The sequence below is a fragment of the Heterocephalus glaber genome, unplaced genomic scaffold (assembly GCF_053883595.1).
Source record: "Heterocephalus glaber isolate CG9 unplaced genomic scaffold, H.glaber_assembly_v1.0 deba00000738, whole genome shotgun sequence".
NCBI classification, from domain to species: domain Eukaryota; kingdom Metazoa; phylum Chordata; class Mammalia; order Rodentia; family Bathyergidae; genus Heterocephalus; species Heterocephalus glaber.
Window position 1 is genome coordinate 15,816,460 of NW_028258161.1, and position 12,795 is coordinate 15,829,254.

The 12,795-nt window shown below is 48.3% G+C and overlaps 1 protein-coding gene across 3 annotated transcripts in view; it reads right to left on the bottom strand.

Annotated features, from left to right (window-relative positions):
- Positions 1 to 12,795, bottom strand: part of Frmd4a (FERM domain containing 4A) — a 521,224-nt gene that overhangs the window by 363,174 nt on the left and 145,255 nt on the right. The window lies entirely within an intron of this gene.

The following is a 12,795-nucleotide window of genomic DNA, read 5'->3' on the forward strand; positions in this document are numbered from 1 at the left end:
ATATAATCTCCTTGTGTTTAGCGTTCTTAGGTGAGTGTAAAGTCAAATAAAATTTTAAATACTGAAATACATAAAAGCAACAAAATTCAAATCCCAGCACTGACTGCACCTGGGGAGGGTATGAAAGTGCTGCTCTCAGCATGAGGAGCCTCTGGCGCCTGGGTGGGCTCCTGTGAGCACGCTGTGTCTGTCTCCATGTGATGTGGAGCAGCCAAGGCATCACAACTGCTTTTCCTGCGAAGCATCTGCAAGACCTGAATGGAGGGTGACACCCTTGGCCTGCATCTGGTGGAGGCACAACCTGGTTATTAAGTAAAGCTCTTGCCTTTCCTCATCAGTCTGAAAGAAATATGTTCCACAGAGCAGTTGCAAGCTGGTACTCAACTATGAAGGAAGTGGCCATCCGCCCAGCCCCATGCCCCTCATGCTCTTGTGTTTGTAAGATTACCGTGTTGAAAATGTGCCATATGAGTTCCTGAACACGCCTCTGAGAGACAGGACTAGTATGAGTACTCTGCACCGAGCACAGCAGGGTGACGATAAATTGCGAGCCATCCCTGAGGAAGCTGGGTCTCCAGACAGAAGACTTAGAACGCTAAGAAGCAGCTGTAGTCCTCACCAAGTGGAGATTCTCCCTCCTGGACACCCTCAGGGATCTGGGCTCGGGTCTAGTCAGAGTCCAGCAGGCTCCCTTACATTTCATGAGTTTTATGTACAGAAATAAAATCAAGTACCTGCTGGTCGGCACCCTGTACAAAGTCGGGCACATGGGGAGGACTCTGAGGTGCAGGAGGAGGCGGCGGAAGTTACTGTTAGAGAAGAGTGAGAGTGGACAATGGACGGGGGTTTTCGAGGGAAGTCATCACATTTCTGTCTTTGTGTTCGATTTCAGAACACAATAACACAAGTGCAATAAATGTGCTGTGTGCAGACAGAGATATTTACACCCTTCTGTTTGACATCATCTTTCACTGATGAAAAGCATACTACGCACGCTCAGAACCTAGCGAAACAGAAGTGGACTCTGGGGAAATGCAGCATGAGTTAGCGGTCGCCGTCTTTGGAAAGCAACTTGCTAAGGGTCCGGATGCTCAGACAGCGCAGCCCAGCGGTTCCCGGCCCCAGGTGCAGGCGCTGGAGATGTCTGTCCCCGAGCTCCCTCAGCATTGTTTGTAACGCCTTTGTGAAGTACAAATGTCCCCGCAAGAGAACGGGCACGTGATCTGTGGTACAGTCAACCAACGCCATCCTCAGGAGTCATGTTCAGCAGGGAAATGAGTGAAACACAACTCTGCGTTACGCATCCGTGTTGATGACTCATACAGAAACCACCAGGTGAGATGAACAAGTTGCAGAAGAGGCATACAATTGAATACCATTCTTAAATGCACTAAAAATGCATATATGTATTTGTAATATTGTTTATTTTCATTATAACCACTGGTAATAAAAAATAAGTAAAGGTAAGAGACGATAACTACCTGATTCAGGATAGTGTCACCTCCGGAGGCGACAGGAAGTGTAGTGGAGAGGCCCTACGGCCTCCTGCTCCCTCAGCCATGTCTTATTTACGCTGAGGGACGCCTATGCGGTCTATATGCTTTCATGTACCTGAAGTAAGTCACGTGAAGCATTTTAGCAAATCGGTAACTTTACACACAACTCCGCTTGGAAAACACTTTGGGGACTGCGATGCTCCCTGGACTCCGGGAGTTCCTAGAGCACAGCCTGCAGCCTGCCCACCTCCCCGGCTGCTCCACGGAGAGGGAGAGGCAGCTTCCTCCTCTTTACCCGGCCAGACTCCGTCAGGAACTCCGGCCAGTGAGGCGGAGCAGAGGAGTAGGCCTTCCGCTGGCGCCTCCCTACCTGCAGAGCCTGGGGTCAGGTCTGGGAGCCACAGCCAACTTGCAGACGGCCACCGAGGCCAGGTTGCAGACGCCCGCTGCCCTGAGGGAAGCCCATCGCCAGACCAGCTGCGGTTCCTCCGCGCCCCCCAGACCAGGGCGGGGCCCGACCAAGCCTCTGCACGGCCCACGTGGAGCCCAGGGCTCGCTGCCTCTTGCCACCGTCTTCCTTAGGAATTGGACCCTGGCCCCTCATCATGGATTCCGAGCACCGCTGGGGCATTTGGATGGTGGGTGTGGGGGCCGGCAGCCAGCGAAGGCTTCCCATCTTTTCCTGCCTCCGAGGCACCAGGCAAGCGACCTCCTTTTCCCTTCAGGTTTAAAATGGGAAAGATGCCACCTAACTCACAAACTGAGAGCAGTGACCATAACCTGGCAAAGGGGTCATCGGCCCATTGCCCCAGGCCCAGGCAGCATTGGCGGCAGCAAATCCTGCCTCTCTGGCTGCAGCCAGGGAGGGCCGGCTGGTCCTTTGCACCATACCTGGACACCCCACCGGCTTTCTACACATCGTGAATGCAGGGCTCCTCCGACAGTGAACGGAGTTCAGCCTCCACATCTGCCAAATTTGCTTCCCATGTGGGATGAGCCTGAGATCGCAAGTCTGTCCTTGAGTCGAGCCCAGGACTTAGGTGGCTGAAGGCACAGGACAGGACACCAGGGTGTTATGGTGACACACACATGCAAGAGCACAACATTCCTGAGCATAAAGGGCCTTGAATGCCACACCAGGGAGGAATTTCGCTTCTGTGTGCGGTGGAAGCAGCTAGAGAAGCACTATCAAGTCTGTGCCTAAGAAACTGCTCGGCTGACGAGGACTTGAGCTGCTGCAGGGAGGGAGCTGCAGAGGCCAGAGGCTCATCGAGCAGACAGGGTGAGAAATCGGCCAGAGGTTGGCTCTGTGTGGATGACAGGGGAGGGAGGGACAAGAGCCACACAGAGGGCGTGGACGGTAGGGAAGGGGCGTGTGAGTGTGGCCAGGGCTCTGGCTCCATGCCCGGCCCTAGGGGCCGCCTGGTGGGTATCGCAGCCAGGGAGGAGCCTGGGGGTTGTGGTGGGGCCACACTGACAGTGCACTGAGGCAAGGCTTCCTGGAGCAACCAGGGGACAGTGGAAACACAGGAAAGGAAGCCCAGGTGATGTGGGAAGTGAGAAAGTGAACGCTCTCTAGCTCAAGGCTGTGCAACAGATAGGATTCTAGGAGATTTCCTAGGTCAGGAAATAGGGCACGGTCTCCTCACAGCGTACTCGGAATGCCAGCATGAGAACAAAGTGTGGGGAAAAGTAACCCCAGTACGTTATGATTTCATACTGTGACGAGGATAATAATTACTAAGGATTTTTTATACTAAGACTTCAAAATTTAGCACGTTTTTCATGCTTACCAAACATGTCAATCCATGCAGACAGGCCACATTTCCACTGCTCTACATGGGGTTAGTGGCGATCACAGCAGATAGAGCAGCCGTGACTTTACTGGCCCAGTTCTAGCCATGAAGTTGATATTTGTCTAATACCAGTAAATCGCAGTGGCCACCCTAAGAGCTTATTTTGGCAATCCAAGTGCTCCCCAATGCCGTTTTGTAATTGGGATTTTGGTGTGCCCAGGAGCTCTGGTGCAACCTTATGGGGGGGGGGGGGCGAAAGCCCAGAGCTTTGACGTGTGCAGTGAGAGCCGATGATTGCACCCAGAGAGAGAATGGGTTAGCTCAGGATGGACATGTGGTCAGGCTGCAGGGATGTGTGTGGCACAGGACCACGTTGCTGAACACACTTCACTCCCAGCCAGGTTAAGGTGCACCTAGAGTTCCTCTTTCTCTGCTTCTTGGAGTGTGGATTCAGAACTTCTGTTACTTAACTACATCCCTGCTGGGGTTTCTTTAGCTAGATGTCAAATGCGTAGAAACATGAGGTAGAGTGTGCTCAGCTTAGAGTAAACGCTAGTATCCAGGACATCTGCCCACGAGAGATGCCCGAGGGCCTGACCTAAGAACGATAACTTAAGTACACGAAGCCCTTTTACTGTGGCGCATGTGTTCCAAGGCCCCTGGTGGATGCCTGAAACCTCAGATAGCACCGAACCCTGAACACACACACCGTGACTGCACAGCAGCTGGTCTGGTAGCTGGGATGGCATCAAAGGACTAACAGATGGGTAGAGCACACAATGTGGACCCCTTGGACAAAGGTCCAATTCATGTCCCAGTGAGATTCGGCCAGATGGAGCAAAACTTCACCTACTCAGAATGGTGTGCAATTCAAAACTTTTAAAGCTTTATTTCTGGAAGTTTCCATTTAGTGTTTTCAGACCATGATTGACTGTGAGTAACTGAAGTGTTGGACAGTGAAACTGTTGGTAAAAGGGTACTACTGTAAGGAAAAAGTTGTTTCAGGTCCTGTGGAATAGTATACATCTGAATCCTGCCCCACTTCTACTACGAATACTGGCTATCCACTGGACTCATCTTCACGAAACAAAAGACAGTGATACACAGACAGGGACACACACACATGGGGCCTAACTATGAATCTCCAACCAAAATCCACAGAGATCAAAGAACAACAGAAAATCCAAGTGTCTGATAGAGGGTTATTCTAATTTGCAAAGAATGTTTTTAAGAAAAGGCTTTAGTTTTTGTCAAGTTCATGGTCTCCTGCACTATGTTTTCTACATTGGGTTCCCTAGTATTAAACACAGTATTTTCCTTTGAAATCATTAGTGAAACGGCCAAGTTTTAGTTTCCCCATTTACAAAACGCACCCAAGTTCATGGTCTCTGTGTGAGATCAAGGAAGCCTCCTGTGACTTAACAGCATCCCCCAGAGGCATTTTTACCCCTCTGAAGACACTCAATCATTACTGTTAACATAATTCCCTCTGCATATCAATGTGGAGGTAATTTACCAGTTGCTATCATCCACTCAGATTAAAAGGAAGGACTACACTTAGAAAGAAGTAACGCAGCCTTTGAAAAAGCACCTGCTTCTGATTCTGCCTTGTAGAACTGTGTTCCAACTTATTTTCAAGAAAAAGTAACGAGGTGGCTTTGTCTTGTTTGCAGTCTCTTTGTTAACACTTTGGCTTTGTTTGTACAGTCGTGACAGGGGGAACGTGTTTATTGCCTGACACTCACTATGAGCCTTACTAAGTCCTCATTGGATGGATAAAATAAATGAGCTAGAAGAGCTGCCAGAGTCCTTTTTCATTCTCAGCAGTTTTGCTGCTTCTCCCCCTGGCTTGGGATGTAGCAAACACAACTGACTGAAAAATGAATGGAATTATTACAAATAAAACAACCCTTTAAGCTTCCATAGATCAGAAGTCCTCACTGTGTCCTCCCGCCCTCCATCTGCTCCACCTTGCCAGCCACCCTGTTGCCCGGCTACATTGTGCTGAGTGCTCCTCCTTGGCCCTCTTTCCCAGAGGAAAAGCCACCAGCCCCGGACTGGCCCCAGGCCCTGCCAAGCCCCTGTGGAAGCCCAATGCCTGGTGTTTCCCTGGTCTCAGGGCCACCTGAAGGCCTCCAAAGAGGCCCCATTGACACCCGAGCCACAGGGCTTTGCTGGCATCTGGGGAAAGGGACTTTCCACTGGGCGTGCATTGGAGAGCCCTACAGTGACCACACGGGCATCTTCCATTTGCTCCTGACTCTTCCACCCACGCCTTTCATTCTGTGTTTGCTCTAGCCTGGTCTTCGAGCAGCTCCGGATGTGACGTCTCTGTTGGCCCCAACCCTGGGCCTGTGCCCCTCCCCTGTGGGGACAACGTGCCCAGGGCCCTGTGCCCCAGACATGCTGATGCTGGTCTCTGTCATGCCAACTTGCTGATCCGGCACCTGAGGATCCGCACGGTTAGAAAATGTAAGAACTAGTGAGCCAAGGACACCCCAAGGCTGTCACCTCACCCCCCCTCACCGAAGAGACGGAGAGCTCTCCTCGTGTCTAAGTTGGGCTTGAGGAGCAAGTGGAATTAGAAAGAAGATGGAGCCAGACAGCTCTGGGCCAAATGCTTGTTCTCCCCATGTATCACTTGCACGGATGTGAAGAGCTCAGCCTCTCGGAGCTTTGGTTTCCCACTTTAGAATGAGGTTAAAAACATCTGCTTTCCAAGATTCTTACAAAGATGAGGGATTTTAAGAAATTTGTCCTTGTAGTAAATGTTCAATAAATGGAAATTAGCATTATAATTACGATTAGAATAGCATGTTAAAATTTGAAATATTTTAATTTTAATAACTAACATATATTTTATTAACATACCATATTACATATTAGAAATTATACAATTAATATATTTTATTAAGATAAGCAGTCTATGCTAAAACATATATATCCCTATCTTATGTGAAGACATTAGTATATTAGTGCTATTATAATAATCATTTATATGTTGTTGCATTATAGTGTTACTACATGTTAATACTGTTTTATAATGATGCCAGAAATTGACTTGTTTTGTCATTTTTAGTCTACGTCCCTTACTGTGTCATGCTGGGGGAGAGAGAGAGAGAGAGAGAGAGAGAAGCAAAGCAAGCAAGCATTTTTTCCTCATTTGCCTAGAGTAAGAGCAACCTTGTTTTATCTGGAAAATAATCATTTGCTTGCAGGTAAAGTCCTTGAATCATCTTGAAGTGTAAAGTTCTGAATGTCAGTCAGGGGGAAACAAAGACCCTCAAGCAGAGGCCGGCCTTGCCTTTAGTTACGGTTTCTCTACCATAGAGCGGCTTAACCCTGGTAGCTCTTACAACCTTCAGTAAAAGTTAGTTATTACTAACTTGAGAGGACAGGATTGGTAAAAGAGAGCAAAAACGATCCGCCACTCCTGAGCTCATGCCCCACATTGTGGAACCTGCACCTCCGTGAGGGGAGAGTGTTCATTTGTGTAGTGACCACTGCAGCAGTCCAACACCTGTTCGGTGCCCAGTGTTTACCCCTTCGAGGGCCTGTGTGTTCCTGTGTTGGTCATAAGGATTCACCAAAGGCTTACAATTCTAATGCAGCACACTGTGTACCAAGCACACAAGGATGAATGAATTACAGTGAAACATGCTGTCCACTGACTCACAGCCCATTGCAGAGAGCAGCAAATAAATATGAGCTCACTCAGATCATGCGAAAGACTTGCACAAGGTAAGTGGTCACACTCTGAGCATCCCCTGGGGCAGGGGCATCCAACTTCCCACCCAAAGGTGGACAGCAGGGCAGCGTGGGGTGCAGGGCTTCAGCCAGAGCCCAGAGAGGAGAACACAGCACGCTCAAGGAGCAACCTGGTGGTCTAGTGGCTAGAGAGTTTCTTCAACACATGGTCACAGAACCACTTACATCCAAATCCTTCAGCCTTTTGTGAAAAGTGCAGGTTCCCGGCCCGACATGAGACTTACTGAATGAGGATCTGTGGAAGAGGCCTGGGAATCTGCATGTTAAATGCTCTCAGGTAATTTGAAGGGTTGCGGGAGAATCACGAGAGCGGAGGCAGAAGAGGTGGGTGGGGCTCAGGTCTCAGAGTCTGGACACCTGGACCAGGCTTTCCTGTGAGGGGCTCAGGCACTGCTGTACTGGTAATGGTTACTGACAGGCTTGGAGTGGGGTGGGGCATTCAGAGCTTTCTGATCTCTGGGTTCTATCTACTACAGTGAAGACTGCATGAGAGAATGTACGTGTGATTGAAAAACACTACTCCCGGCTTCCAACACTGTTCTCCCATTGCTTTTGCCACTTTCTGAAGCAGTTCTGGAGTCCTCTTTCATGTCTTTAATTGTGCTGTTGCAGCTGCCTTAATGTCCCGAATTGATTGGAAATGTTTACCTTTCGTGGTCATTTTCACTTTGGAGAAGAGCCTGAAGTTGCACAGTGCCAGATCTGGTAAATAAGGTGGGTAGAACACACTGGAATGTTTTGATTTGACTGAAATTGCTGTAAACATTATGAACTGATCCAGCAAGACAGCCACAAAAGCTAAAGACACTCATGTAAGAGGGCTCCAGAGCTGCTTCAGAAAGTGTCAAGAAGCATGGGATAAGTGTGTTTGAAGTAAGGGAGAGGATTTTGAGAGGGGTTAATGGCAGTGTGTCTTTCACTGTAATACTTTTTATTTAAATGTGCACTGTATTTTTAGATCAAACCTGTATGTCTAACTTAAATCACGAGAGAAAGAAGTGTTGTTTGTTCCCTTGAGAGGATCCCTCTGGCTTGTACTGCAGCTAGTATTTTCTTCTAAACAACCCACCTCTCATAATTACTTGTTGTGAAAGGCCTTATTGTAATGAGGGCTGATTTATGCTTTAGAGGCATCTGTTTTACTCCAAGCTCTTTGAGCTGCACCTTGACAGGTGACAGGTGAAGACCCTACCTGGCAGGGCCCTTGCAGGCACGGGGAGTTTTTCCTCCGTGTTCCAGCTATAGCATCGTCCAGAAGACAGATCGTCTGCTTTTTTCAGTTGCACTCACGATGGCAATCCTTTGCTAACATTTGTCATGAGATTTGCCTTCTGCACATATTTATTCATATATTTCTTCATACATTCATCCTAGCAATAGCTCACATTTATCATGGCGGGCCAACTTCTCACAGTAACCTGTGATCTAGGCACTATGATTATATGCATTTTATACACGAGGAAACAGAGGCTCGGAAATGCTGTGCCCTGGCAAGCGACCGGGTGGGAATTTGAATCCAGCGGGTCCCAGTCTGGCTGGGATAGGCTGTAATGGCCTGCCCGCCTCCTTCTGCCAATTGGCATAGTCTGCATCCGGGCTACCCTTGGAAGGGTCATGTGCTCTTTGTCTCAGCCCGGTGTGCTGGGAGACGGCAGAAGCTTTACGAGGTCACTGGGGCCGTGCTGTGCCCTTGAGGGGGCTCTGGGAGCCCAGTTATCCTCCTCTGCCTTTTCACGTCTAGCCCACCAGGGGCGCAGCTCTACCCCACCATGCTCTCCACACCACATGGTGCTAACTCCCCCCAGGCCCGAAAGCCTGGCCCAACAGAACATGCACGGAACCCCCAAGACCGCGAGCCACAGCAAAGCTCTTCCCTCCTGCTGGCCATCTCGGGCTGGGCTGTAGCACCGCGAAGTTGACTAACAGAAAATCTAAGCGAAGAAGTAGCCTGACCGCCTCCAACATCCTCTCCACACTTCCCAGATGCCTGAAAAGGGGTCACTCTGCGAAAGAACTGAGTCTTTTCCTGCTACACCCAACCGAGTTCAGCGTTCACCAAATGCTTTACTGCAGCCTGTCGTGAGAAAGTCTGACGAATGCCTCATACACAAAGCTACTTCTGGTTTTATCGGCTTTATGGTAAAAATTACACAGCAGCATGAAATGTGGAATGTCTGCATTGGGTCCTCCTGGCTCCTCAGGTAGGATTATGCCTTCCTCGGCAGGATGGCTCCTTACCTGTCTCAAAGGCCTCTTGACTAGGAAGTGTCTCAACCTTTCTTAGGAAAACATTTTGTAATAAAGAAATATTTCTTTGAATTTCATGTAAACTTGTCATTCTTGAGCTCCAGGAAGTCCCCTTTTATTCAAATCTCCATTAAGATGAAGCACAAGCTGTCGTTAGCTGTGTATAATCCTGTGCACGGTGTTATTTCGTGTATTTGAAATAGTTGTCAGGTCCTCCTTAGTCCTACCCTATGTGGGCTAAACCATTCTTTAGCATGATTTCTGGCTTACAGAATTCTTTGAACAAGAGACTGCAGTATTTTATGTGAATCCATGTATCGAGAATGTGAGACACACTGGATTGTTTCAGGTACTATTTTCCATGGAGTCCTGGCAAAGTTTCAAGAAGTTTTAGCATAATTCTAAGTGTCCTTAATGGTTCCATACACTGTACAATACATGGTATAAAAAGCCACAGAGCCTTTGACTGTACTTTTTGATTTTTTTTTTTTTGCTATCTGTATTGTGATTTTAGTATTTTGACATCTTAAACCTATGTCTAATGTATTTCCAAGTTTCCAGTGTGGGGTGAGAAGGACAGGTTTGGAGCTAAGTCCAGCTCCATGTAGCAACTCTCTCTGGGGACAGAAGATCTGGGCTGGCAGGACTGAACCTTGTGCTAATTCCAAATGCTGCTTCTTTGTCAGCTCGGCTTCCATTTCCCTTCCCCTTCAAGGATCTCTCTCATCAAATGGACTGATCTCAGAAGACATCCTTCAAAAAGTTATTTATGCCACAAATGCAAACCCATTCCTTTAAAAAAGTAACTAAATGGGCTGGGGATTTAGCTCAGTGGCACCGCACCTGCCTTGCAAGTGCAAGGACCCGAGTTTCAATTCCCGGTACCCAAAACAATATAAAAAAAAAAAGGACCTAAAGTGCAATCAATGATGCAGTGTCTGTGAGGCAGGAATGAGACAGGTTCAGGCAGATAAAAACACACCACCCCTGGGGAGTTGGACTATTGTAAGCTGACAGCAGATATTAAAGGCAAAATACTGGAGCATTCTTAAAAGTCCTAATTAGCGTACAAAATAGTTATTCGACTTTTTAAAAGTTAGAGCTCTATCCCTTTCAGAAAGGTTGATTTTGATCCCTTTCTATGTACAGCACAGAGGTTTGGTAAAACAAAGCTGGAATTTGTCTGGGTGTAAGAGATGGACCCCCAACCTTCCTCTCTGCTTTGCCCACCCCCTCCTCTCTCTCCTCCCCTTCTTCTTCTTCTTTTTTTTTTTTTGATGCTGCAGTTTCTTCAGATTCCACCCCTCACATCTCTACACAGGAAAGACTTGGCCTGATTTCCCGTGCCCAGACCAGGGGCTGGCTAGGAATTTTCAGCAGGCACTGGGAGCAGGGCTCACAAGAGGCTGAAGAAGGGGGTATGTTCTGCCAACCTCATTCACTGGCAGCAGCACTGTGAGGGCTAAAGAGAACTGTGGAGGTTGGAGGATTGAAAATGGAATTTTAAAAGGACATGTATAAAAACTACACAAAGATCATTAATTATAAAATTATTTCCTTGCCCTCGTAGAAGAAACGACTTAATCAGCTCCTCTCTGTTTTTCCTCTTTCCTCCCCCAACCCCTCACCTCTGCAAACCTGGTTTGTTAGGGTTTGGATCCCAAGGCCGGTAGGAAGTGTGCCCCTCAGCCTGGAGACACTCGTAGACCGCACTGGATATGACAGGAAGAAGAGGTGTGTGCCCGGACACAGCCCAGAGCCAATGCGGTGCAAAGGCGACTGACCAGAGGTGACAGGTGCCACCCTGGCACCCAGCTTGGGGACAGGGGGTGCTCAGATGCCCTCCTCAGGACGGCCTTAATTTCAATGCTCGTGCATATTTTGCCCACCCTATTTTGCCATTTCCAGTTAATCTTGTGCATATTTATGTGGCAATTATGCGCACCCTGAAAGAAAAATGCATTAGGCACCCACGATTTAGACTGGTTAAGTCTATTGCATGGCATAATGAAATTACTGCATGATGTCCAATTTACCTCGACACTCACTTTCAACTGTCAGTAAGTTATTAAGTCACCAAACACACTGGGATCAAGCTCTCGGATGCTCCCTTTGTTTGCCCCCATCATGATTCCAGGAAGTCAGAAACTTCAAGCCAAACCCTCATCAACAGGGAGAATGTTCCAGAATAGTCTTAATAAGGCATAATGTGAGCAAAGTTTGGGGAAGGAAACATGTGGTCACTGATGTAAGTCTCCCATACATTTTTTACAAATCCACTGAGTAATTTCAACGAGACAGCACACAGCGATGTAGGAACTAAAGGTGTCTCCTCAGTGAGTCTCCTCTTGCAGTCTTACACAGCCAGGTCTTGTCCCCTGAGTCATGATAATACTGTAGGTTTCTGAATTCAAAGGTAATTTGAATTTTCAACATGGATATATCAATTTCCAGTGTCAGAACTAGAGGTTAAAAAAGAATTCACAGAAGCCACTTAAAACACACAAGCAAATCCCTTGAAACCTAAAAAATGGAAAGGCTTGCACGAGAGTCATTCGCTACCTAGAGATTTTACATCTGAACATCGGCAAGACAGAAATCTCCAGGGCTCCCCTGTCCACTGGACAGTGAGGTGGTTGAGGAGCTCATCACGGTGTGCCCTCATCTGATGCGAGTCACCCCCGAGCAGGCTGACGCCCGACATCCAGCCCCCAATGTGCCATTTCAACGGGCACAGGCTGATTCCCGCACAGCCTGGTGCTGCCTCATTTGCACAGAGAACTCCCCTCCTGTCCAAAGTTGTAGTTTCAGAGGTTGTGCGCTCAGATCCATAGGTCTGTTTGGCACCAGTGAGTGCACCATGCCAGGACAGTTTGTCTCAGGCAGTCATTCCCAAAGCTGGCAGAATGAACAGAGTATCAGGCTCTTCCCTAAAGCATTCAAACCTCAGCCTGTCTGTACAGGGAACCAAGAAGCCAGCTGCCTTTGCTAGTTTCCCTGCTGCAGTAGAGGCTGTACGAGCAGTGGGTGCTGTGTCCACAGCCTTGGGTCCCAGTGAGCTGTCTGCAAGCAAGCTGCCTCCACCTACACACTCAGGGGGAAGATGGGCCACCTGGGGATCTCAAGGGAGAGCCAGCAGAAGGGCTAGAGCAAGAGCCTTTGTGACCAACTGTCACTCGAGGCTGTCCTTTTAATGAATGACTATCAAAGGATCAGTGCATGTGACAGAGACAGGGAATCCTCCCAAAGGACTGGGGGCTTTCATGCCCGAGATCCCACTTCTAACATTCTCTCAAAATGTCAGGGCCATGCTCATTAACTAGCAGGGGAAAATGCTCACTGACAAAAGGGTCTATTTGTGTCCCCATCACTAAACAGAACCCCAAAGGGATGGGGTACATGGAAGCCTATCCCACTGGTTTTACCTCTGCTGTGTGTTTAGAGAGCACCCCCCCTCGATTTTTGATTAGACAAAGTAATATTTCTAG